Source organism: Hyla sarda, unplaced genomic scaffold (assembly GCF_029499605.1).
Source record: "Hyla sarda isolate aHylSar1 unplaced genomic scaffold, aHylSar1.hap1 scaffold_1429, whole genome shotgun sequence".
Classification (NCBI taxonomy): domain Eukaryota; kingdom Metazoa; phylum Chordata; class Amphibia; order Anura; family Hylidae; genus Hyla; species Hyla sarda.
Window position 1 is genome coordinate 55,770 of NW_026608059.1, and position 24,330 is coordinate 80,099.

Genomic DNA, 24,330 nt, shown 5'->3' on the forward strand with positions numbered 1-24,330 from the left:
CGGTTATCGCTTCTCGGCCTTTTGGCTAAGATCTTGTATCTTGTCAAGGGGCTCTGAGTTCGTCGAACCTTCGGCCTTGAGGCATCGGCGGTTTTTTAGCCGTCTTAAGCCTCATGCTGCTATAGGAGGAGGACTTACAAAGAACGGGAAGGCGATCCCCCATGGCGACCCTTAGGTTTGCTGCGCATACTGAAACTCGGATTAAGAACACCTTCCGTATTGAAGTGGATGAGGAGAAAAAGGAGAAGATGACTTTGGAATTTTTTGTCAAGAGAATTATGCTGGATTTATTGCACATTCAGAGAGAAGATGTGTTTTGCCTAAAAGACCCAGGTAAAGGACTTTTCATTCTTACCTTGACTTCCGCATCTGCATGTGACCATATGTTTGAGAAAGTTCGGGAGCTTGCCAATGAGGAGGATATGAAAGGACTTGTTTTCATTGCTCTATATTCTAATGGCGATGTTCCACTGGTGGTTACTATGCACGATCCATACGTGGATATAAGAGACATTGTCTTATTTTTAAACCAATATTGTGCGGAAGTCAAATACTCTCATAAAATAATGAATGCAATGGACTTTTGGACTGGAAAGCATAAGTTTGCTGTTAAGTTCAGAGAAGATGTGAGAGGAATTGGAGGTCTGTGTCGCCCACCTGCAAATTTTTTAATTGGGCGTAAACGTGGCTATTTATTCTACCCTGGGATGCCGTATTATTGCAGGAAATGCCATGAATATGGTCATACACAAGAATCTTGCAAAGAGGAAGTGGTTATTTGCAAAAGATGTGGCCAAAAAGGCCACACCACTTTTGACTGTCAAAATGAGATTCTGTGTAATGTGTGTAAGCAGAAAGGACACGCTTTTAAGGATTGTCCTCAACGCTCCTGGGCCAATATTGTGGCTACGTCGGCTGGTCCCTCGATGAGGAAGAGCTCCATGGATGCTGTGCCTGTGCCTAAGACCCACACCCTGAAAGTGATGCCTGAGTCTTCTGCTACCGGAATTCCTGTGATACCTGCTGTGGCTCATGTCTCCAAAAGCATTGTGTCCCCGGGGAAGGTCGTGGGACCTGAGACAGAAGTGAGGGGTTCTCCTCTCATGGAAGTTGAGGGTCCTGGACCGCCCAGAAGGGATACAGAGGAGATGGATGTAGAAGAACGGCGAAAGAGGAAAAGCAGAGACCGGAAAGAGGAAAAGGGCCTTAACATCAAAAGGAGTGGTCGAGTTAGTGCGGACGAGGGGAACGTGGAGATTGTCTGCCAAAAGGTTATAACAGCATCCGACCCTGTTAATATTGAGGAATTTGTGTCACCACCTACAGATTGGGGTTCTTTGTCTGAGGATAATGAATGACCCAGGAGCTACCAAGTGTTAATATCTCCTCCTTCAATGTGAGGAGTTTGAAGAGCCCAGAGAGGAGGGCTGCTTTATTTTCTTTCTTGTCTTCTTTGCCTACAGACATTTTATTTTTACAGGAATGTGCCATTGATTATGATATCAATTATTCATCTTTGAGATCTGAATGGACTCTTGGCCCGTCTGTGTGGTCAGGGGATAATGAGAGGAAAGTGACTGGTGTTGGCATACTGTTCAAGAGCAGTGAGTATAAAGTTACCTCCTTCACAGACATTGTACCCGGTAGAGCCCTGCTCGTTCATATTATTTATAATGACATGAATATGAGACTTTTAAATGTATATGCCTCTCCAGATAAGGATGAAAGATCTGATTTATTAGAGAAAATTCAGTTTTATTTACCGGGTTCATCCCCGCTTATCATCGCTGGTGATTTTAATTGTATAATGGCAGGAGAGGAGCGGGCTGGAGGATCTGAACAAAGGAAAGATAAGACTGAAAAACAACTAAAGGATTTTATAGTTGATTTTAATTTAAAAGATTTGTGGAGAACCTCTTTCCCTAATGACCCTGGGTATACCTGGGGGAATAGCCTTTATATGTCAAGGATTGATTATATTTTTGCTTCTGGATTTGCATTTTATGGGAATATGCAATTGACTTCTACCTTTTTTTCAGATCATAAGATTCTATCTGCTACATGTAAGTTTGATGGGGTTTGCAGAGCCAAAGGAGTCTGGCGTCTGAATGTCTCTTTGCTTGAAGATGAAGAAATTAAATGTAATTTTATCTATCTTTTTAAAAAATTGCAGACCTCAAGGACTAATTTTAATTCTCTTTTAGCATGGTGGGAATTCTGCAAGGTAAAATTTAAAGAGTATTTTATTAAGATGAGTGTTAAAAAAACAAAAGAGAAATTGAAATGGTATAGAGATCTTAACACAAAACTACAAACCTATTATCAACTCAAAGAGCTGGGTGTATATGTAGACGATCTGATTTTAAGTGTTAAAAGTGATATTCAGAAGGCTATAACTAACAAAGGGAAAGAAATAATTTTTAACTCCAAAGTTGAATGTAAAGAGAAGGATGAAAAGTGTACAAGATTCTTTTTTAAAAAGGTAATGGAAACAAAAAAGTTAATGATTAACATTGAGGATGAAACTACTAATGTAGGAATGTTATCCAAAGCTAAATCCTTTTATCAAGATCTGTTTAATGAGAAACCCATTGATATATCTGCTGCTAATTTTCTCCTAAGCACTTTAGATTGTGGTTTAAGTAAGGAGGACCAAGATGCACTTTGCACAGAAGTAAGATGCCAAGAATTAGAAATTGCTGCTAAAAGTTTATCCACAGGTAAAACACCAGGTTCGGATGGACTTCCTGTAGAGTTTTATAAAACCTTTTGGGAAATTTTTAAAGATGATTTGCTTAATATTTTTAAGGAGGCTTTTAATTCTGATGTTCTACCTTTATCTTGGAGGAGTGGTATAGTGTCTCTGATCCCCAAAAAGGGGGATAGGAACAGCTTAGAAAATTGGAGACCAATTACGCTTCTTAATGTTGATTATAAGATTATGTCAAAAATTTTTGTTAACAGAATGAAGCCGTTTTTGTACAAGGTCATCCATGTGGATCAGGTATGTGGTGTCCCAGGAAGGAGTGTAGCTGAACCTTTAAATGCTATTAGGGACGTCATATGGTATCAGCAAGAGCGGAATCAAAATCTAGCCATTCTATCTCTAGATTTTCATAAAGCGTTCGATAGAGTATCACATTGTTTTTTATGGATGGTTTTACAACGCATGGGTTTTCCTAACATATTTATTAAGCAAATTGCTCTCTTATATAAAGGTTCTTTTAGCAGGATTTTAATAAATGGTTTCCTTACGGATTTTATTAATTTATCATCAGGGGTAAAGCAAGGCTGCCCTCTGTCTCCTATACTGTTCATATGTGCAATAGAACCTCTGTTAAACTTAATAAGGAATGATAAAATAATAAAAGGAGTGCCAGTTCCTGGAGGTAATAGTGCCACCCTTAAAGTGTGTGGCTATATGGATGATATTAATGTTTTTTGTGAAAGTTCCTTCTCTTTACAAAGAGTTGTGGATGTTACTGATTTCTTTTGTAAAGCTTCTGCTTTTAAACTTAATTTATCTAAATGTGACTGTTTTTATATAGGTAAATGGGAAAACGTGCAAATACCAAACCTAAAATTACAGTCAGAAAAAATAAAAATCCTTGGAGTCATCTATGATAAAAATAACAATGGTGAGGAAAGTTGGCTAATGGTAAAAGAAAAGGTAAAGAAGAAGGTAGACTTTTGGTCCCTTAGGAAATTATCTTTAGAAGGTAAAATTTTGGTGATTAAGGCTATGCTTATACCCATTATGCTCTATTTAAATATGATTTATCCTCCTAATGAACTTATGTCTAGGCAACTTCAGAGGATTCTCTTTGAGTTTCTATGGAGTTCTAAAGCAGAAAAATTAAAAAGAGATATTATGTATAAGTCACAAAAAAATGGAGGAAAACAGGTTCCCTGTATTAGAAAATTTTTATACTTAAGGTTTTTTAGTTGGTGTTTTAGGGGACTTTTTATGAAAAGTGTATGGTCCTGTTTTTTAAAGTACTCTGCGGGACATATTTTTAGAAGAAGAAAATGGGTGTTTTTATCATTATCTTCTCCTGTACTTTTAACTCCGCCTAAACATTATGCCATCTTAGAAAAAATTATACGTATGTATAACCTTAAAGACTTTGACTTGTTAACCTTGAGGGATGCTCGCAAGATAGAAGTACAGTTAAATTTGCAAGAAGAAATATGTATGGTCTCTAATTTTTCTTATAATAGGTGTGTACAAATATGGAAAAAGGTAAATGAGCCATATCTTTTTAATGAGCACAAGGATTTAGCATGGATGATTATCCATGAGTGTCTTCCGGTAAGATTTTTCCAATATAGAAGAGGTCTAAATGCTGTATGTGTCTGTCCCCGGGAAAATTGCAATATAGATGAAACTGTTTTGCACCTTTTCTGGAATTGTTATTTTGCACAAAAGGTTTTTAGACTAATTGGTTCTTTATTGAAATTCCTAACAGGTCTAAAAGTTTTAAATCATGAAGTTGTTTTATATGGCAAAAGTGATGGAGTTACGAAAGAAAAAGAGAGAATTTTGTGGATTTTTATCAACTGTACAAAAAATGTATTATGGAAAGTTCGTAATATCCTTGTCTTCAAAAGAGATTTTATTTGTGAAAAAGAATGTTTGAAGATGATATACAGTGAAGTTTACTTGTACTATTTAATTGATAAAAAGAGATATGGGCAGAAAAAAGCATTAGCTATGTGGAATTTACATTTATGGAAAACAGTATTTGATATATTGTAAAAATTTCTTGTGATGTATTTAAGTTTTTGAGTTTTTTCAATAAAAATGTAAAAAATCTGTTCTTATCAGTTTAATATCTGATACGTCCCCTATCTGGGGACCATATATTAAATGGATTTTTGAGAACGGGGGCCGATTTCGAAGCTTGCTTCCGTCGCCCTATGCATTGACCCGATATGGCAGTATCTTCGGGTACAGTGCACCACCCCCTTACAGGGTTAAAAAGAAAGATTCCTACTTTCATTGCTACCTGCTTGCTGGCTAGCCAGCTAGCCAGCCCTGTGGGCCTTGCTGCTGCTGCTGCTGCTGCTGCAGCCAAAAAACAAAAGGTGGTGCTGCTGCTGCTTCTGCTGCTTCTGCTTGTGTCTGGCCGCTGTTGGAGCGTCCAGGCACAGGACTTCTGCTGCTGCTGACTAAATGGCCTCCTTAATTGGATCATTTGAGTAGCCAGCACACCTGTGCAGGTAGGGCATGACATGATAGGCAGCTGCCTTGATAGCGGGTGGGTGCTGAATGTTCCTAATTGACAAAATAAGATTAATGCTTATGAAGAAATATAAAATCTCATCCCTTCCCCAATATCGCGCCACACCCCTACCCCTTAATTCCCTGGTTGAACTTGATGGACATATGTCTTTTTTCGACCGTACTAACTATGTAACTATGTAACATAACATGGGGGGGTCTCCTGGCTGTTCACACAGGTGTGTCATTGCTGTACATTGACCATGCATTGCTTCTGTGGTATTGCAAAGGCAAAGACAAATGCTTCCAGCCATCCATTGCACTAATGGATTGGTCATCAGCTGGCTGTCTATGTCCCGCATCAATATAGACCAAAGTACAGAGGGTTAGGCTATGCTATAGTGCACCTACCTGATGCATCAGAAGGTGCGAGGCCCTTGCTAAATTCTGTGCACAGACTTTGAGATCTATGCTTTAGACTGTATCTAAACCTGCTCCAACATGGACTGACATTCTGGCCTACTTTCAGCCGATGCGACTTGTCTGTCGCTGAACAGTCGCTTTTTATGTATTCAGCACCTATGTATAATGTTGTAAAAATGCTCTAGAAGCTAAAGTCGCAGAAATGTCACACATATTTGGCCTGCAACTTTCTGTGCGACAAATTCAGACAGGAAAAATCAGTATAAATCCTTAGAAAATTATCCCCCAGTGTCTCCATCTGCTGGCGGTATTGAATAAGCATTGCTGCACTGATGGGGTATGCATTAGACGAAAAAAAAGAAGAAAAAGAAGAATAATACGCCCAGAAAAGAGGCGAAAAGGAGAAAAACGTAAAAAAACGTGAAAAAAAAGTAAGAGGAAGAGAAGGGAAAAAAAGGTGGAAATGGGTTTAAAAGTGATTTCGGCGGAGAAATATATATATATATATATATATATATATATATATATATATATATATGCGCACACACACACATATATATAAACGTATTCTCCGTTGAGATATTGCAGCCGCTGCTGTGTCCAGGCCCAGGAGCCTTAGCACTGTGCTGTGATGTCACTCAATACCACTGACATCACTAGGTGTAAACAACATCTCTCCTTTGCTGTGTATGTGACTATGGAGCTGTTTGGTGATGTCGTCTATTATGGCCTTCATAGAAGCAACAGGAGATTGTTGCATCCATCTAGAACCCTCAGAACTACAGTGCTATGATGTCACTCACTTCCACAGGCCTTGCAGAGTGTAAACAACAACAACCCAGCTTTGTTGTGTATGTAACCATAGGGATTGTGATGTCACCTAGAACCTTCACAGCAGCGACAGCTTTATGAGGAGCATCAGCACTGCTCTGCCTGAGCAGAACCATCACCGCCATAGGTTGTCAAATAACCCGGATTTAACCCACACAGGTAAGTCCAATGGGGTGCAGGCATGTCCTCTATGCTTACAGCTTCCCGTGGGTGTTGGTTTGATACCGTTTGGGGACAGCCAAGGAGGCATCTGCAGGCAACAAAGGTAGGTGTGTGCTTGTGTGTGTGTTTCCTATGCAGATCCTAAGCCCAGTGTCACATGCAAGTAGGAGGAGTAAGAAGGGTTCCTGGCAAATCCGGGTTATGGATTGCATTTAAAAAGGCCCCGTGGGAGTGCAATGGGCCCCTGTCTTGCTGCTTAGCAATAATGGTATGGGTTTAGGTTCTGCTGTGTGTACTGGTGGTTGACTGCCCCCCAGCCCAGAGTGTGCATGGAAAATTGTCTGGCAGCCTCCCTGACAGCAAGCAGTGATAGTGCCCATGAAGGGGACCTTGTTGGGCCCGCCCCTTTCACGGTTATCGCTTCTCGGCCTTTTGGCTAAGATCAAGTGTAGTATCTGTTCTTATCAGTTTAATATCTGATACGTCCCCTATCTGGGGACCATATATTAAATGGATTTTTGAGAACGGGGGCCGATTTCGAAGCTTGCTTCCGTCGCCCTATGCATTGACCCGATATGGCAGTATCTTCGGGTACAGTGCACCACCCCCTTACAGGGTTAAAAAGAAAGATTCCTACTTTCATTGCTACCTGCTTGCTGGCTAGCCAGCTAGCCAGCCCTGTGGGCCTTGCTGCTGCTGCTGCTGCTGCTGCAGCCAAAAAACAAAAGGTGGTGCTGCTGCTGCTTCTGCTGCTTCTGCTTGTGTCTGGCCGCTGTTGGAGCGTCCAGGCACAGGACTTCTGCTGCTGCTGACTAAATGGCCTCCTTAATTGGATCATTTGAGTAGCCAGCACACCTGTGCAGGTAGGGCATGACATGATAGGCAGCTGCCTTGATAGCGGGTGGGTGCTGAATGTTCCTAATTGACAAAATAAGATTAATGCTTATGAAGAAATATAAAATCTCATCCCTTCCCCAATATCGCGCCACACCCCTACCCCTTAATTCCCTGGTTGAACTTGATGGACATATGTCTTTTTTCGACCGTACTAACTATGTAACTATGTAACATAACATGGGGGGGTCTCCTGGCTGTTCACACAGGTGTGTCATTGCTGTACATTGACCATGCATTGCTTCTGTGGTATTGCAAAGGCAAAGACAAATGCTTCCAGCCATCCATTGCACTAATGGATTGGTCATCAGCTGGCTGTCTATGTCCCGCATCAATATAGACCAAAGTACAGAGGGTTAGGCTATGCTATAGTGCACCTACCTGATGCATCAGAAGGTGCGAGGCCCTTGCTAAATTCTGTGCACAGACTTTGAGATCTATGCTTTAGACTGTATCTAAACCTGCTCCAACATGGACTGACATTCTGGCCTACTTTCAGCCGATGCGACTTGTCTGTCGCTGAACAGTCGCTTTTTATGTATTCAGCACCTATGTATAATGTTGTAAAAATGCTCTAGAAGCTAAAGTCGCAGAAATGTCACACATATTTGGCCTGCAACTTTCTGTGCGACAAATTCAGACAGGAAAAATCAGTATAAATCCTTAGAAAATTATCCCCCAGTGTCTCCATCTGCTGGCGGTATTGAATAAGCATTGCTGCACTGATGGGGTATGCATTAGACGAAAAAAAAGAAGAAAAAGAAGAATAATACGCCCAGAAAAGAGGCGAAAAGGAGAAAAACGTAAAAAAACGTGAAAAAAAAGTAAGAGGAAGAGAAGGGAAAAAAAGGTGGAAATGGGTTTAAAAGTGATTTCGGCGGAGAAATATATATATATATATATATATATATATATATATATATACGCGCACACACACACATATATATAAACGTATTCTCCGTTGAGATATTGCAGCCGCTGCTGTGTCCAGGCCCAGGAGCCTTAGCACTGTGCTGTGATGTCACTCAATACCACTGACATCACTAGGTGTAAACAACATCTCTCCTTTGCTGTGTATGTGACTATGGAGCTGTTTGGTGATGTCGTCTATTATGGCCTTCATAGAAGCAACAGGAGATTGTTGCATCCATCTAGAACCCTCAGAACTACAGTGCTATGATGTCACTCACTTCCACAGGCCTTGCAGAGTGTAAACAACAACAACCCAGCTTTGTCGTGTATGTAACCATAGGGATTGTGATGTCACCTAGAACCTTCACAGCAGCGACAGCTTTATGAGGAGCATCAGCACTGCTCTGCCTGAGCAGAACCATCACCGCCATAGGTTGTCAAATAACCCGGATTTAACCCACACAGGTAAGTCCAATGGGGTGCAGGCATGTCCTCTATGCTTACAGCTTCCCGTGGGTGTTGGTTTGATACCGTTTGGGGACAGCCAAGGAGGCATCTGCAGGCAACAAAGGTAGGTGTGTGCTTGTGTGTGTGTTTCCTATGCAGATCCTAAGCCCAGTGTCACATGCAAGTAGGAGGAGTAAGAAGGGTTCCTGGCAAATCCGGGTTATGGATTGCATTTAAAAAGGCCCCGTGGGAGTGCAATGGGCCCCTGTCTTGCTGCTTAGCAATAATGGTATGGGTTTAGGTTCTGCTGTGTGTACTGGTGGTTGACTGCCCCCCAGCCCAGAGTGTGCATGGAAAATTGTCTGGCAGCCTCCCTGACAGCAAGCAGTGATAGTGCCCATGAAGGGGACCTTGTTGGGCCCGCCCCTTTCACGGTTATCGCTTCTCGGCCTTTTGGCTAAGATCAAGTGTAGTATCTGTTCTTATCAGTTTAATATCTGATACGTCCCCTATCTGGGGACCATATATTAAATGGATTTTTGAGAACGGGGGCCGATTTCGAAGCTTGCTTCCGTCGCCCTATGCATTGACCCGATATGGCAGTATCTTCGGGTACAGTGCACCACCCCCTTACAGGGTTAAAAAGAAAGATTCCTACTTTCATTGCTACCTGCTTGCTGGCTAGCCAGCTAGCCAGCCCTGTGGGCCTTGCTGCTGCTGCTGCTGCTGCTGCAGCCAAAAAACAAAAGGTGGTGCTGCTGCTGCTTCTGCTGCTTCTGCTTGTGTCTGGCCGCTGTTGGAGCGTCCAGGCACAGGACTTCTGCTGCTGCTGACTAAATGGCCTCCTTAATTGGATCATTTGAGTAGCCAGCACACCTGTGCAGGTAGGGCATGACATGATAGGCAGCTGCCTTGATAGCGGGTGGGTGCTGAATGTTCCTAATTGACAAAATAAGATTAATGCTTATGAAGAAATATAAAATCTCATCCCTTCCCCAATATCGCGCCACACCCCTACCCCTTAATTCCCTGGTTGAACTTGATGGACATATGTCTTTTTTCGACCGTACTAACTATGTAACTATGTAACATAACATGGGGGGGTCTCCTGGCTGTTCACACAGGTGTGTCATTGCTGTACATTGACCATGCATTGCTTCTGTGGTATTGCAAAGGCAAAGACAAATGCTTCCAGCCATCCATTGCACTAATGGATTGGTCATCAGCTGGCTGTCTATGTCCCGCATCAATATAGACCAAAGTACAGAGGGTTAGGCTATGCTATAGTGCACCTACCTGATGCATCAGAAGGTGCGAGGCCCTTGCTAAATTCTGTGCACAGACTTTGAGATCTATGCTTTAGACTGTATCTAAACCTGCTCCAACATGGACTGACATTCTGGCCTACTTTCAGCCGATGCGACTTGTCTGTCGCTGAACAGTCGCTTTTTATGTATTCAGCACCTATGTATAATGTTGTAAAAATGCTCTAGAAGCTAAAGTCGCAGAAATGTCACACATATTTGGCCTGCAACTTTCTGTGCGACAAATTCAGACAGGAAAAATCAGTATAAATCCTTAGAAAATTATCCCCCAGTGTCTCCATCTGCTGGCGGTATTGAATAAGCATTGCTGCACTGATGGGGTATGCATTAGACGAAAAAAAAGAAGAAAAAGAAGAATAATACGCCCAGAAAAGAGGCGAAAAGGAGAAAAACGTAAAAAAACGTGAAAAAAAAGTAAGAGGAAGAGAAGGGAAAAAAAGGTGGAAATGGGTTTAAAAGTGATTTCGGCGGAGAAATATATATATATATATATATATATATATATATATATATATATATATATACGCGCACACACACACATATATATAAACGTATTCTCCGTTGAGATATTGCAGCCGCTGCTGTGTCCAGGCCCAGGAGCCTTAGCACTGTGCTGTGATGTCACTCAATACCACTGACATCACTAGGTGTAAACAACATCTCTCCTTTGCTGTGTATGTGACTATGGAGCTGTTTGGTGATGTCGTCTATTACGGCCTTCATAGAAGCAACAGGAGATTGTTGCATCCATCTTGAACCCTCAGAACTACAGTGCTATGATGTCACTCACTTCCACAGGCCTTGCAGAGTGTAAACAACAACAACCCAGCTTTGTCGTGTATGTAACCATAGGGATTGTGATGTCACCTAGAACCTTCACAGCAGCGACAGCTTTATGAGGAGCATCAGCACTGCTCTGCCTGAGCAGAACCATCACCGCCATAGGTTGTCAAATAACCCGGATTTAACCCACACAGGTAAGTCCAATGGGGTGCAGGCATGTCCTCTATGCTTACAGCTTCCCGTGGGTGTTGGTTTGATACCGTTTGGGGACAGCCAAGGAGGCATCTGCAGGCAACAAAGGTAGGTGTGTGCTTGTGTGTGTGTTTCCTATGCAGATCCTAAGCCCAGTGTCACATGCAAGTAGGAGGAGTAAGAAGGGTTCCTGGCAAATCCGGGTTATGGATTGCATTTAAAAAGGCCCCGTGGGAGTGCAATGGGCCCCTGTCTTGCTGCTTAGCAATAATGGTATGGGTTTAGGTTCTGCTGTGTGTACTGGTGGTTGACTGCCCCCCAGCCCAGAGTGTGCATGGAAAATTGTCTGGCAGCCTCCCTGACAGCAAGCAGTGATAGTGCCCATGAAGGGGACCTTGTTGGGCCCGCCCCTTTCACGGTTATCGCTTCTCGGCCTTTTGGCTAAGATCAAGTGTAGTATCTGTTCTTATCAGTTTAATATCTGATACGTCCCCTATCTGGGGACCATATATTAAATGGATTTTTGAGAACGGGGGCCGATTTCGAAGCTTGCTTCCGTCGCCCTATGCATTGACCCGATATGGCAGTATCTTCGGGTACAGTGCACCACCCCCTTACAGGGTTAAAAAGAAAGATTCCTACTTTCATTGCTACCTGCTTGCTGGCTAGCCAGCTAGCCAGCCCTGTGGGCCTTGCTGCTGCTGCTGCTGCTGCTGCAGCCAAAAAACAAAAGGTGGTGCTGCTGCTGCTTCTGCTGCTTCTGCTTGTGTCTGGCCGCTGTTGGAGCGTCCAGGCACAGGACTTCTGCTGCTGCTGACTAAATGGCCTCCTTAATTGGATCATTTGAGTAGCCAGCACACCTGTGCAGGTAGGGCATGACATGATAGGCAGCTGCCTTGATAGCGGGTGGGTGCTGAATGTTCCTAATTGACAAAATAAGATTAATGCTTATGAAGAAATATAAAATCTCATCCCTTCCCCAATATCGCGCCACACCCCTACCCCTTAATTCCCTGGTTGAACTTGATGGACATATGTCTTTTTTCGACCGTACTAACTATGTAACTATGTAACATAACATGGGGGGGTCTCCTGGCTGTTCACACAGGTGTGTCATTGCTGTACATTGACCATGCATTGCTTCTGTGGTATTGCAAAGGCAAAGACAAATGCTTCCAGCCATCCATTGCACTAATGGATTGGTCATCAGCTGGCTGTCTATGTCCCGCATCAATATAGACCAAAGTACAGAGGGTTAGGCTATGCTATAGTGCACCTACCTGATGCATCAGAAGGTGCGAGGCCCTTGCTAAATTCTGTGCACAGACTTTGAGATCTATGCTTTAGACTGTATCTAAACCTGCTCCAACATGGACTGACATTCTGGCCTACTTTCAGCCGATGCGACTTGTCTGTCGCTGAACAGTCGCTTTTTATGTATTCAGCACCTATGTATAATGTTGTAAAAATGCTCTAGAAGCTAAAGTCGCAGAAATGTCACACATATTTGGCCTGCAACTTTCTGTGCGACAAATTCAGACAGGAAAAATCAGTATAAATCCTTAGAAAATTATCCCCCAGTGTCTCCATCTGCTGGCGGTATTGAATAAGCATTGCTGCACTGATGGGGTATGCATTAGACGAAAAAAAAGAAGAAAAAGAAGAATAATACGCCCAGAAAAGAGGCGAAAAGGAGAAAAACGTAAAAAAACGTGAAAAAAAAGTAAGAGGAAGAGAAGGGAAAAAAAGGTGGAAATGGGTTTAAAAGTGATTTCGGCGGAGAAATATATATATATATATATATATATATATATATATATATATATATATATACGCGCACACACACACATATATATAAACGTATTCTCCGTTGAGATATTGCAGCCGCTGCTGTGTCCAGGCCCAGGAGCCTTAGCACTGTGCTGTGATGTCACTCAATACCACTGACATCACTAGGTGTAAACAACATCTCTCCTTTGCTGTGTATGTGACTATGGAGCTGTTTGGTGATGTCGTCTATTATGGCCTTCATAGAAGCAACAGGAGATTGTTGCATCCATCTAGAACCCTCAGAACTACAGTGCTATGATGTCACTCACTTCCACAGGCCTTGCAGAGTGTAAACAACAACAACCCAGCTTTGTCGTGTATGTAACCATAGGGATTGTGATGTCACCTAGAACCTTCACAGCAGCGACAGCTTTATGAGGAGCATCAGCACTGCTCTGCCTGAGCAGAACCATCACCGCCATAGGTTGTCAAATAACCCGGATTTAACCCACACAGGTAAGTCCAATGGGGTGCAGGCATGTCCTCTATGCTTACAGCTTCCCGTGGGTGTTGGTTTGATACCGTTTGGGGACAGCCAAGGAGGCATCTGCAGGCAACAAAGGTAGGTGTGTGCTTGTGTGTGTGTTTCCTATGCAGATCCTAAGCCCAGTGTCACATGCAAGTAGGAGGAGTAAGAAGGGTTCCTGGCAAATCCGGGTTATGGATTGCATTTAAAAAGGCCCCGTGGGAGTGCAATGGGCCCCTGTCTTGCTGCTTAGCAATAATGGTATGGGTTTAGGTTCTGCTGTGTGTACTGGTGGTTGACTGCCCCCCAGCCCAGAGTGTGCATGGAAAATTGTCTGGCAGCCTCCCTGACAGCAAGCAGTGATAGTGCCCATGAAGGGGACCTTGTTGGGCCCGCCCCTTTCACGGTTATCGCTTCTCGGCCTTTTGGCTAAGATCAAGTGTAGTATCTGTTCTTATCAGTTTAATATCTGATACGTCCCCTATCTGGGGACCATATATTAAATGGATTTTTGAGAACGGGGGCCGATTTCGAAGCTTGCTTCCGTCGCCCTATGCATTGACCCGATATGGCAGTATCTTCGGGTACAGTGCACCACCCCCTTACAGGGTTAAAAAGAAAGATTCCTACTTTCATTGCTACCTGCTTGCTGGCTAGCCAGCTAGCCAGCCCTGTGGGCCTTGCTGCTGCTGCTGCTGCTGCTGCAGCCAAAAAACAAAAGGTGGTGCTGCTGCTGCTTCTGCTGCTTCTGCTTGTGTCTGGCCGCTGTTGGAGCGTCCAGGCACAGGACTTCTGCTGCTGCTGACTAAATGGCCTCCTTAATTGGATCATTTGAGTAGCCAGCACACCTGTGCAGGTAGGGCATGACATGATAGGCAGCTGCCTTGATAGCGGGTGGGTGCTGAATGTTCCTAATTGACAAAATAAGATTAATGCTTATGAAGAAATATAAAATCTCATCCCTTCCCCAATATCGCGCCACACCCCTACCCCTTAATTCCCTGGTTGAACTTGATGGACATATGTCTTTTTTCGACCGTACTAACTATGTAACTATGTAACATAACATGGGGGGGTCTCCTGGCTGTTCACACAGGTGTGTCATTGCTGTACATTGACCATGCATTGCTTCTGTGGTATTGCAAAGGCAAAGACAAATGCTTCCAGCCATCCATTGCACTAATGGATTGGTCATCAGCTGGCTGTCTATGTCCCGCATCAATATAGACCAAAGTACAGAGGGTTAGGCTATGCTATAGTGCACCTACCTGATGCATCAGAAGGTGCGAGGCCCTTGCTAAATTCTGTGCACAGACTTTGAGATCTATGCTTTAGACTGTATCTAAACCTGCTCCAACATGGACTGACATTCTGGCCTACTTTCAGCCGATGCGACTTGTCTGTCGCTGAACAGTCGCTTTTTATGTATTCAGCACCTATGTATAATGTTGTAAAAATGCTCTAGAAGCTAAAGTCGCAGAAATGTCACACATATTTGGCCTGCAACTTTCTGTGCGACAAATTCAGACAGGAAAAATCAGTATAAATCCTTAGAAAATTATCCCCCAGTGTCTCCATCTGCTGGCGGTATTGAATAAGCATTGCTGCACTGATGGGGTATGCATTAGACGAAAAAAAAGAAGAAAAAGAAGAATAATACGCCCAGAAAAGAGGCGAAAAGGAGAAAAACGTAAAAAAACGTGAAAAAAAAGTAAGAGGAAGAGAAGGGAAAAAAAGGTGGAAATGGGTTTAAAAGTGATTTCGGCGGAGAAATATATATATATATATATATATATATATATATATATATATATATACGCGCACACACACACATATATATAAACGTATTCTCCGTTGAGATATTGCAGCCGCTGCTGTGTCCAGGCCCAGGAGCCTTAGCACTGTGCTGTGATGTCACTCAATACCACTGACATCACTAGGTGTAAACAACATCTCTCCTTTGCTGTGTATGTGACTATGGAGCTGTTTGGTGATGTCGTCTATTATGGCCTTCATAGAAGCAACAGGAGATTGTTGCATCCATCTAGAACCCTCAGAACTACAGTGCTATGATGTCACTCACTTCCACAGGCCTTGCAGAGTGTAAACAACAACAACCCAGCTTTGTCGTGTATGTAACCATAGGGATTGTGATGTCACCTAGAACCTTCACAGCAGCGACAGCTTTATGAGGAGCATCAGCACTGCTCTGCCTGAGCAGAACCATCACCGCCATAGGTTGTCAAATAACCCGGATTTAACCCACACAGGTAAGTCCAATGGGGTGCAGGCATGTCCTCTATGCTTACAGCTTCCCGTGGGTGTTGGTTTGATACCGTTTGGGGACAGCCAAGGAGGCATCTGCAGGCAACAAAGGTAGGTGTGTGCTTGTGTGTGTGTTTCCTATGCAGATCCTAAGCCCAGTGTCACATGCAAGTAGGAGGAGTAAGAAGGGTTCCTGGCAAATCCGGGTTATGGATTGCATTTAAAAAGGCCCCGTGGGAGTGCAATGGGCCCCTGTCTTGCTGCTTAGCAATAATGGTATGGGTTTAGGTTCTGCTGTGTGTACTGGTGGTTGACTGCCCCCCAGCCCAGAGTGTGCATGGAAAATTGTCTGGCAGCCTCCCTGACAGCAAGCAGTGATAGTGCCCATGAAGGGGACCTTGTTGGGCCCGCCCCTTTCACGGTTATCGCTTCTCGGCCTTTTGGCTAAGATCAAGTGTAGTATCTGTTCTTATCAGTTTAATATCTGATACGTCCCCTATCTGGGGACCATATATTAAATGGATTTTTGAGAACGGGGGCCGATTTCGAAGCTTGCTTCCGTCGCCCTATGCATTGACCCGATATGGCAGTATCTTCGGGTACAGTGCACCACCCCCTTACAGGGTTAAAAAGAAAGATTCCTACTTTCATTGCTACCTGCTTGCTGGCTAGCCAGCTAGCCAGCCCTGTGGGCCTTGCTGCTGCTGCTGCTGCTGCTGCAGCCAAAAAACAAAAGGTGGTGCTGCTGCTGCTTCTGCTGCTTCTGCTTGTGTCTGGCCGCTGTTGGAGCGTCCAGGCACAGGACTTCTGCTGCTGCTGACTAAATGGCCTCCTTAATTGGATCATTTGAGTAGCCAGCACACCTGTGCAGGTAGGGCATGACATGATAGGCAGCTGCCTTGATAGCGGGTGGGTGCTGAATGTTCCTAATTGACAAAATAAGATTAATGCTTATGAAGAAATATAAAATCTCATCCCTTCCCCAATATCGCGCCACACCCCTACCCCTTAATTCCCTGGTTGAACTTGATGGACATATGTCTTTTTTCGACCGTACTAACTATGTAACTATGTAACATAACATGGGGGGGTCTCCTGGCTGTTCACACAGGTGTGTCATTGCTGTACATTGACCATGCATTGCTTCTGTGGTATTGCAAAGGCAAAGACAAATGCTTCCAGCCATCCATTGCACTAATGGATTGGTCATCAGCTGGCTGTCTATGTCCCGCATCAATATAGACCAAAGTACAGAGGGTTAGGCTATGCTATAGTGCACCTACCTGATGCATCAGAAGGTGCGAGGCCCTTGCTAAATTCTGTGCACAGACTTTGAGATCTATGCTTTAGACTGTATCTAAACCTGCTCCAACATGGACTGACATTCTGGCCTACTTTCAGCCGATGCGACTTGTCTGTCGCTGAACAGTCGCTTTTTATGTATTCAGCACCTATGTATAATGTTGTAAAAATGCTCTAGAAGCTAAAGTCGCAGAAATGTCACACATATTTGGCCTGCAACTTTCTGTGCGACAAATTCAGACAGGAAAAATCAGTATAAATCCTTAGAAAATTATCCCCCAGTGTCTCCATCTGCTGGCGGTATTGAATAAGCATTGCTGCACTGATGGGGTATGCATTAGACGAAAAAAAAGAAGAAAAAGAAGAATAATACGCCCAGAAAAGAGGCGAAAAGGAGAAAAACGTAAAAAAACGTGAAAAAAAAGTAAGAGGAAGAGAAGGGAAAAAAAGGTGGAAATGGGTTTAAAAGTGATTTCGGCGGAGAAATATATATATATATATATATATATATATATATATATATATATATATACGCGCACACACACACATATATATAAACGTATTCTCCGTTGAGATATTGCAGCCGCTGCTGTGTCCAGGCCCAGGAGCCTTAGCACTGTGCTGTGATGTCACTCAATACCACTGACATCACTAGGTGTAAACAACATCTCTCCTTTGCTGTGTATGTGACTATGGAGCTGTTTGGTGATGTCGTCTATTATGGCCTTCATAGAAGCAACAGGAGATTGTTGCATCCATCTAGAACCCTCAGAACTACAGTGCTATGATGTCACTCACTTCCACAGGCCTTGCAGAGTGTAAACAACAACAACCCAGCTTTGTCGTGTATGTAACCATAGGGATTGTGATGTCACCTAGAACCTTCACAGCAGCGACAGCTTTATGAGGAGCATCAGCACTGCTCTGCCTGAGCAGAACCATCACCGCCATAGGTTGTCAAATAACCCGGATTTAACCCACACAGGTAAGTCCAATGGGGTGCAGGCATGTCCTCTATGCTTACAGCTTCCCGTGGGTGTTGGTTTGATACCGTTTGGGGACAGCCAAGGAGGCATCTGCAGGCAACAAAGGTAGGTGTGTGCTTGTGTGTGTGTTTCCTATGCAGATCCTAAGCCCAGTGTCACATGCAAGTAGGAGGAGTAAGAAGGGTTCCTGGCAAATCCGGGTTATGGATTGCATTTAAAAAGGCCCCGTGGGAGTGCAATGGGCCCCTGTCTTGCTGCTTAGCAATAATGGTATGGGTTTAGGTTCTGCTGTGTGTACTGGTGGTTGACTGCCCCCCAGCCCAGAGTGTGCATGGAAAATTGTCTGGCAGCCTCCCTGACAGCAAGCAGTGATAGTGCCCATGAAGGGGACCTTGTTGGGCCCGCCCCTTTCACGGTTATCGCTTCTCGGCCTTTTGGCTAAGATCAAGTGTAGTATCTGTTCTTATCAGTTTAATATCTGATACGTCCCCTATCTGGGGACCATATATTAAATGGATTTTTGAGAACGGGGGCCGATTTCGAAGCTTGCTTCCGTCGCCCTATGCATTGACCCGATATGGAGGTATCTTCGGGTACAGTGCACCACCCCCTTACAGGGTTAAAAAGAAAGATTCCTACTTTCATTGCTACCTGCTTGCTGGCTAGCCAGCTAGCCAGCCCTGTGGGCCTTGCTGCTGCTGCTGCTGCTGCTGCAGCCAAAAAACAAAAGGTGGTGCTGCTGCTGCTTCTGCTGCTTCTGCTTGTGTCTGGCCGCTGTTGGAGCGTCCAGGCACAGGACTTCTGCTGCTGCTGACTAAATGGCCTCCTTAATTGGATCATTTGAGTAGCCAGCACACCTGTGCAGGTAGGGCATGACATGATAGGCAGCTGCCTTGATAGCGGGTGGGTGCTGAATGTTCCTAATTGACAAAATAAGATTAATGCTTATGAAGAAATATAAAATCTCATCCCTTCCCCAATATCGCGCCACACCCCTACCCCTTAATTCCCTGGTTGAACTTGATGGACATATGTCTTTTTTCGACCGTACTAACTATGTAACTATGTAACATAACATGGGGGGGTCTCCTGGCTGTTCACACAGGTGTGTCATTGCTGTACATTGACCATGCATTGCTTCTGTGGTATTGCAAAGGCAAAGACAAATGCTTCCAGCCATCCATTGCACTAATGGATTGGTCATCAGCTGGCTGTCTATGTCCCGCATCAATATAGACCAAAGTACAGAGGGTTAGGCTATGCTATAGTGCACCTACCTGATGCATCAGAAGGTGCGAGGCCCTTGCTAAATTCTGTGCACAGACTTTGAGATCTATGCTTTAGACTGTATCTAAACCTGCTCCAACATGGACTGACATTCTGGCCTACTTTCAGCCGATGCGACTTGTCTGTCGCTGAACAGTCGCTTTTTATGTATTCAGCACCTATGTATAATGTTGTAAAAATGCTCTAGAAGCTAAAGTCGCAGAAATGTCACACATATTTGGCCTGCAACTTTCTGTGCGACAAATTCAGACAGGAAAAATCAGTATAAATCCTTAGAAAATTATCCCCCAGTGTCTCCATCTGCTGGCGGTATTGAATAAGCATTGCTGCACTGATGGGGTATGCATTAGACGAAAAAAAAGAAGAAAAAGAAGAATAATACGCCCAGAAAAGAGGCGAAAAGGAGAAAAACGTAAAAAAACGTGAAAAAAAAGTAAGAGGAAGAGAAGGGAAAAAAAGGTGGAAATGGGTTTAAAAGTGATTTCGGCGGAGAAATATATATATATATATATATATATATATATATATATATATACGCGCACACACACACATATATATAAACGTATTCTCCGTTGAGATATTGCAGCCGCTGCTGTGTCCAGGCCCAGGAGCCTTAGCACTGTGCTGTGATGTCACTCAATACCACTGACATCACTAGGTGTAAACAACATCTCTCCTTTGCTGTGTATGTGACTATGGAGCTGTTTGGTGATGTCGTCTATTATGGCCTTCATAGAAGCAACAGGAGATTGTTGCATCCATCTAGAACCCTCAGAACTACAGTGCTATGATGTCACTCACTTCCACAGGCCTTGCAGAGTGTAAACAACAACAACCCAGCTTTGTTGTGTATGTAACCATAGGGATTGTGATGTCACCTAGAACCTTCACAGCAGCGACAGCTTTATGAGGAGCATCAGCACTGCTCTGCCTGAGCAGAACCATCACCGCCATAGGTTGTCAAATAACCCGGATTTAACCCACACAGGTAAGTCCAATGGGGTGCAGGCATGTCCTCTATGCTTACAGCTTCCCGTGGGTGTTGGTTTGATACCGTTTGGGGACAGCCAAGGAGGCATCTGCAGGCAACAAAGGTAGGTGTGTGCTTGTGTGTGTGTTTCCTATGCAGATCCTAAGCCCAGTGTCACATGCAAGTAGGAGGAGTAAGAAGGGTTCCTGGCAAATCCGGGTTATGGATTGCATTTAAAAAGGCCCCGTGGGAGTGCAATGGGCCCCTGTCTTGCTGCTTAGCAATAATGGTATGGGTTTAGGTTCTGCTGTGTGTACTGGTGGTTGACTGCCCCCCAGCCCAGAGTGTGCATGGAAAATTGTCTGGCAGCCTCCCTGACAGCAAGCAGTGATAGTGCCCATGAAGGGGACCTTGTTGGGCCCGCCCCTTTCACGGTTATCGCTTCTCGGCCTTTTGGCTAAGATCAAGTGTAGTATCTGTTCTTATCAGTTTAATATCTGATACGTCCCCTATCTGGGGACCATATATTAAATGGATTTTTGAGAACGGGGGCCGATTTCGAAGCTTGCTTCCGTCGCCCTATGCATTGACCCGATATGGCAGTATCTTCGGGTACAGTGCACCACCCCCTTACAGGGTTAAAAAGAAAGATTCCTACTTTCATTGCTACCTGCTTGCTGGCTAGCCAGCTAGCCAGCCCTGTGGGCCTTGCTGCTGCTGCTGCTGCTGCTGCAGCCAAAAAACAAAAGGTGGTGCTGCTGCTGCTTCTGCTGCTTCTGCTTGTGTCTGGCCGCTGTTGGAGCGTCCAGGCACAGGACTTCTGCTGCTGCTGACTAAATGGCCTCCTTAATTGGATCATTTGAGTAGCCAGCACACCTGTGCAGGTAGGGCATGACATGATAGGCAGCTGCCTTGATAGCGGGTGGGTGCTGAATGTTCCTAATTGACAAAATAAGATTAATGCTTATGAAGAAATATAAAATCTCATCCCTTCCCCAATATCGCGCCACACCCCTACCCCTTAATTCCCTGGTTGAACTTGATGGACATATGTCTTTTTTCGACCGTACTAACTATGTAACTATGTAACATAACATGGGGGGGTCTCCTGGCTGTTCACACAGGTGTGTCATTGCTGTACATTGACCATGCATTGCTTCTGTGGTATTGCAAAGGCAAAGACAAATGCTTCCAGCCATCCATTGCACTAATGGATTGGTCATCAGCTGGCTGTCTATGTCCCGCATCAATATAGACCAAAGTACAGAGGGTTAGGCTATGCTATAGTGCACCTACCTGATGCATCAGAAGGTGCGAGGCCCTTGCTAAATTCTGTGCACAGACTTTGAGATCTATGCTTTAGACTGTATCTAAACCTGCTCCAACATGGACTGACATTCTGGCCTACTTTCAGCCGATGCGACTTGTCTGTCGCTGAACAGTCGCTTTTTATGTATTCAGCACCTATGTATAATGTTGTAAAAATGCTCTAGAAGCTAAAGTCGCAGAAATGTCACACATATTTGGCCTGCAACTTTCTGTGCGACAAATTCAGACAGGAAAAATCAGTATAAATCCTTAGAAAATTATCCCCCAGTGTCTCCATCTGCTGGCGGTATTGAATAAGCATTGCTGCACTGATGGGGTATGCATTAGACGAAAAAAAAGAAGAAAAAGAAGAATAATACGCCCAGAAAAGAGGCGAAAAGGAGAAAAACGTAAAAAAACGTGAAAAAAAAGTAAGAGGAAGAGAAGGGAAAAAAAGGTGGAAATGGGTTTAAAAGTGATTTCGGCGGAGAAATATATATATATATATATATATATATATATATATATATATATATATATACGCGCACACACACACATATATATAAACGTATTCTCCGTTGAGATATTGCAGCCGCTGCTGTGTCCAGGCCCAGGAGCCTTAGCACTGTGCTGTGATGTCACTCAATACCACTGACATCACTAGGTGTAAACAACATCTCTCCTTTGCTGTGTATGTGACTATGGAGCTGTTTGGTGATGTCGTCTATTATGGCCTTCATAGAAGCAACAGGAGATTGTTGCATCCATCTAGAACCCTCAGAACTACAGTGCTATGATGTCACTCACTTCCACAGGCCTTGCAGAGTGTAAACAACAACAACCCAGCTTTGTCGTGTATGTAACCATAGGGATTGTGATGTCACCTAGAACCTTCACAGCAGCGACAGCTTTATGAGGAGCATCAGCACTGCTCTGCCTGAGCAGAACCATCACCGCCATAGGTTGTCAAATAACCCGGATTTAACCCACACAGGTAAGTCCAATGGGGTGCAGGCATGTCCTCTATGCTTACAGCTTCCCGTGGGTGTTGGTTTGATACCGTTTGGGGACAGCCAAGGAGGCATCTGCAGGCAACAAAGGTAGGTGTGTGCTTGTGTGTGTGTTTCCTATGCAGATCCTAAGCCCAGTGTCACATGCAAGTAGGAGGAGTAAGAAGGGTTCCTGGCAAATCCGGGTTATGGATTGCATTTAAAAAGGCCCCGTGGGAGTGCAATGGGCCCCTGTCTTGCTGCTTAGCAATAATGGTATGGGTTTAGGTTCTGCTGTGTGTACTGGTGGTTGACTGCCCCCCAGCCCAGAGTGTGCATGGAAAATTGTCTGGCAGCCTCCCTGACAGCAAGCAGTGATAGTGCCCATGAAGGGGACCTTGTTGGGCCCGCCCCTTTCACGGTTATCGCTTCTCGGCCTTTTGGCTAAGATCAAGTGTAGTATCTGTTCTTATCAGTTTAATATCTGATACGTCCCCTATCTGGGGACCATATATTAAATGGATTTTTGAGAACGGGGGCCGATTTCGAAGCTTGCTTCCGTCGCCCTATGCATTGACCCGATATGGCAGTATCTTCGGGTACAGTGCACCACCCCCTTACAGGGTTAAAAAGAAAGATTCCTACTTTCATTGCTACCTGCTTGCTGGCTAGCCAGCTAGCCAGCCCTGTGGGCCTTGCTGCTGCTGCTGCTGCTGCTGCAGCCAAAAAACAAAAGGTGGTGCTGCTGCTGCTTCTGCTGCTTCTGCTTGTGTCTGGCCGCTGTTGGAGCGTCCAGGCACAGGACTTCTGCTGCTGCTGACTAAATGGCCTCCTTAATTGGATCATTTGAGTAGCCAGCACACCTGTGCAGGTAGGGCATGACATGATAGGCAGCTGCCTTGATAGCGGGTGGGTGCTGAATGTTCCTAATTGACAAAATAAGATTAATGCTTATGAAGAAATATAAAATCTCATCCCTTCCCCAATATCGCGCCACACCCCTACCCCTTAATTCCCTGGTTGAACTTGATGGACATATGTCTTTTTTCGACCGTACTAACTATGTAACTATGTAACATAACATGGGGGGGTCTCCTGGCTGTTCACACAGGTGTGTCATTGCTGTACATTGACCATGCATTGCTTCTGTGGTATTGCAAAGGCAAAGACAAATGCTTCCAGCCATCCATTGCACTAATGGATTGGTCATCAGCTGGCTGTCTATGTCCCGCATCAATATAGACCAAAGTACAGAGGGTTAGGCTATGCTATAGTGCACCTACCTGATGCATCAGAAGGTGCGAGGCCCTTGCTAAATTCTGTGCACAGACTTTGAGATCTATGCTTTAGACTGTATCTAAACCTGCTCCAACATGGACTGACATTCTGGCCTACTTTCAGCCGATGCGACTTGTCTGTCGCTGAACAGTCGCTTTTTATGTATTCAGCACCTATGTATAATGTTGTAAAAATGCTCTAGAAGCTAAAGTCGCAGAAATGTCACACATATTTGGCCTGCAACTTTCTGTGCGACAAATTCAGACAGGAAAAATCAGTATAAATCCTTAGAAAATTATCCCCCAGTGTCTCCATCTGCTGGCGGTATTGAATAAGCATTGCTGCACTGATGGGGTATGCATTAGACGAAAAAAAAGAAGAAAAAGAAGAATAATACGCCCAGAAAAGAGGCGAAAAGAAGAAAAACGTAAAAAAACGTGAAAAAAAAGTAAGAGG

General features: G+C 44.1%; 9 non-coding genes across 9 annotated transcripts; all 9 read left to right on the plus strand.

Moving 5' to 3' along the window:
- The first annotated feature begins 4,775 nt into the window (after positions 1 to 4,775).
- Positions 4,776 to 4,967, plus strand: LOC130307538 (U2 spliceosomal RNA). Its single transcript, XR_008856711.1, has one exon. It is a non-coding gene; the product is annotated as a U2 spliceosomal RNA (small nuclear RNA).
- A 2,089-nt stretch (positions 4,968 to 7,056) lies between these two features.
- LOC130307523 (U2 spliceosomal RNA) lies at positions 7,057 to 7,247 on the plus strand. Its single transcript, XR_008856696.1, has one exon. It is a non-coding gene; the product is annotated as a U2 spliceosomal RNA (small nuclear RNA).
- A 2,083-nt stretch (positions 7,248 to 9,330) lies between these two features.
- LOC130307524 (U2 spliceosomal RNA) lies at positions 9,331 to 9,521 on the plus strand. Its single transcript, XR_008856697.1, has one exon. It is a non-coding gene; the product is annotated as a U2 spliceosomal RNA (small nuclear RNA).
- A 2,093-nt stretch (positions 9,522 to 11,614) lies between these two features.
- Positions 11,615 to 11,805, plus strand: LOC130307525 (U2 spliceosomal RNA). The gene has a single exon (XR_008856698.1). It is a non-coding gene; the product is annotated as a U2 spliceosomal RNA (small nuclear RNA).
- A 2,093-nt stretch (positions 11,806 to 13,898) lies between these two features.
- Positions 13,899 to 14,089, plus strand: LOC130307527 (U2 spliceosomal RNA). The gene has a single exon (XR_008856700.1). It is a non-coding gene; the product is annotated as a U2 spliceosomal RNA (small nuclear RNA).
- Positions 14,090 to 16,178: 2,089 nt separating this feature from the next.
- Positions 16,179 to 16,369, plus strand: LOC130307528 (U2 spliceosomal RNA). The gene has a single exon (XR_008856701.1). It is a non-coding gene; the product is annotated as a U2 spliceosomal RNA (small nuclear RNA).
- A 2,091-nt stretch (positions 16,370 to 18,460) lies between these two features.
- LOC130307536 (U2 spliceosomal RNA) lies at positions 18,461 to 18,651 on the plus strand. Its single transcript, XR_008856709.1, has one exon. It is a non-coding gene; the product is annotated as a U2 spliceosomal RNA (small nuclear RNA).
- A 2,085-nt stretch (positions 18,652 to 20,736) lies between these two features.
- On the plus strand, positions 20,737 to 20,927 carry LOC130307529 (U2 spliceosomal RNA). Its single transcript, XR_008856702.1, has one exon. It is a non-coding gene; the product is annotated as a U2 spliceosomal RNA (small nuclear RNA).
- A 2,093-nt stretch (positions 20,928 to 23,020) lies between these two features.
- LOC130307530 (U2 spliceosomal RNA) lies at positions 23,021 to 23,211 on the plus strand. Its single transcript, XR_008856703.1, has one exon. It is a non-coding gene; the product is annotated as a U2 spliceosomal RNA (small nuclear RNA).
- Positions 23,212 to 24,330: the final 1,119 nt, after the last annotated feature.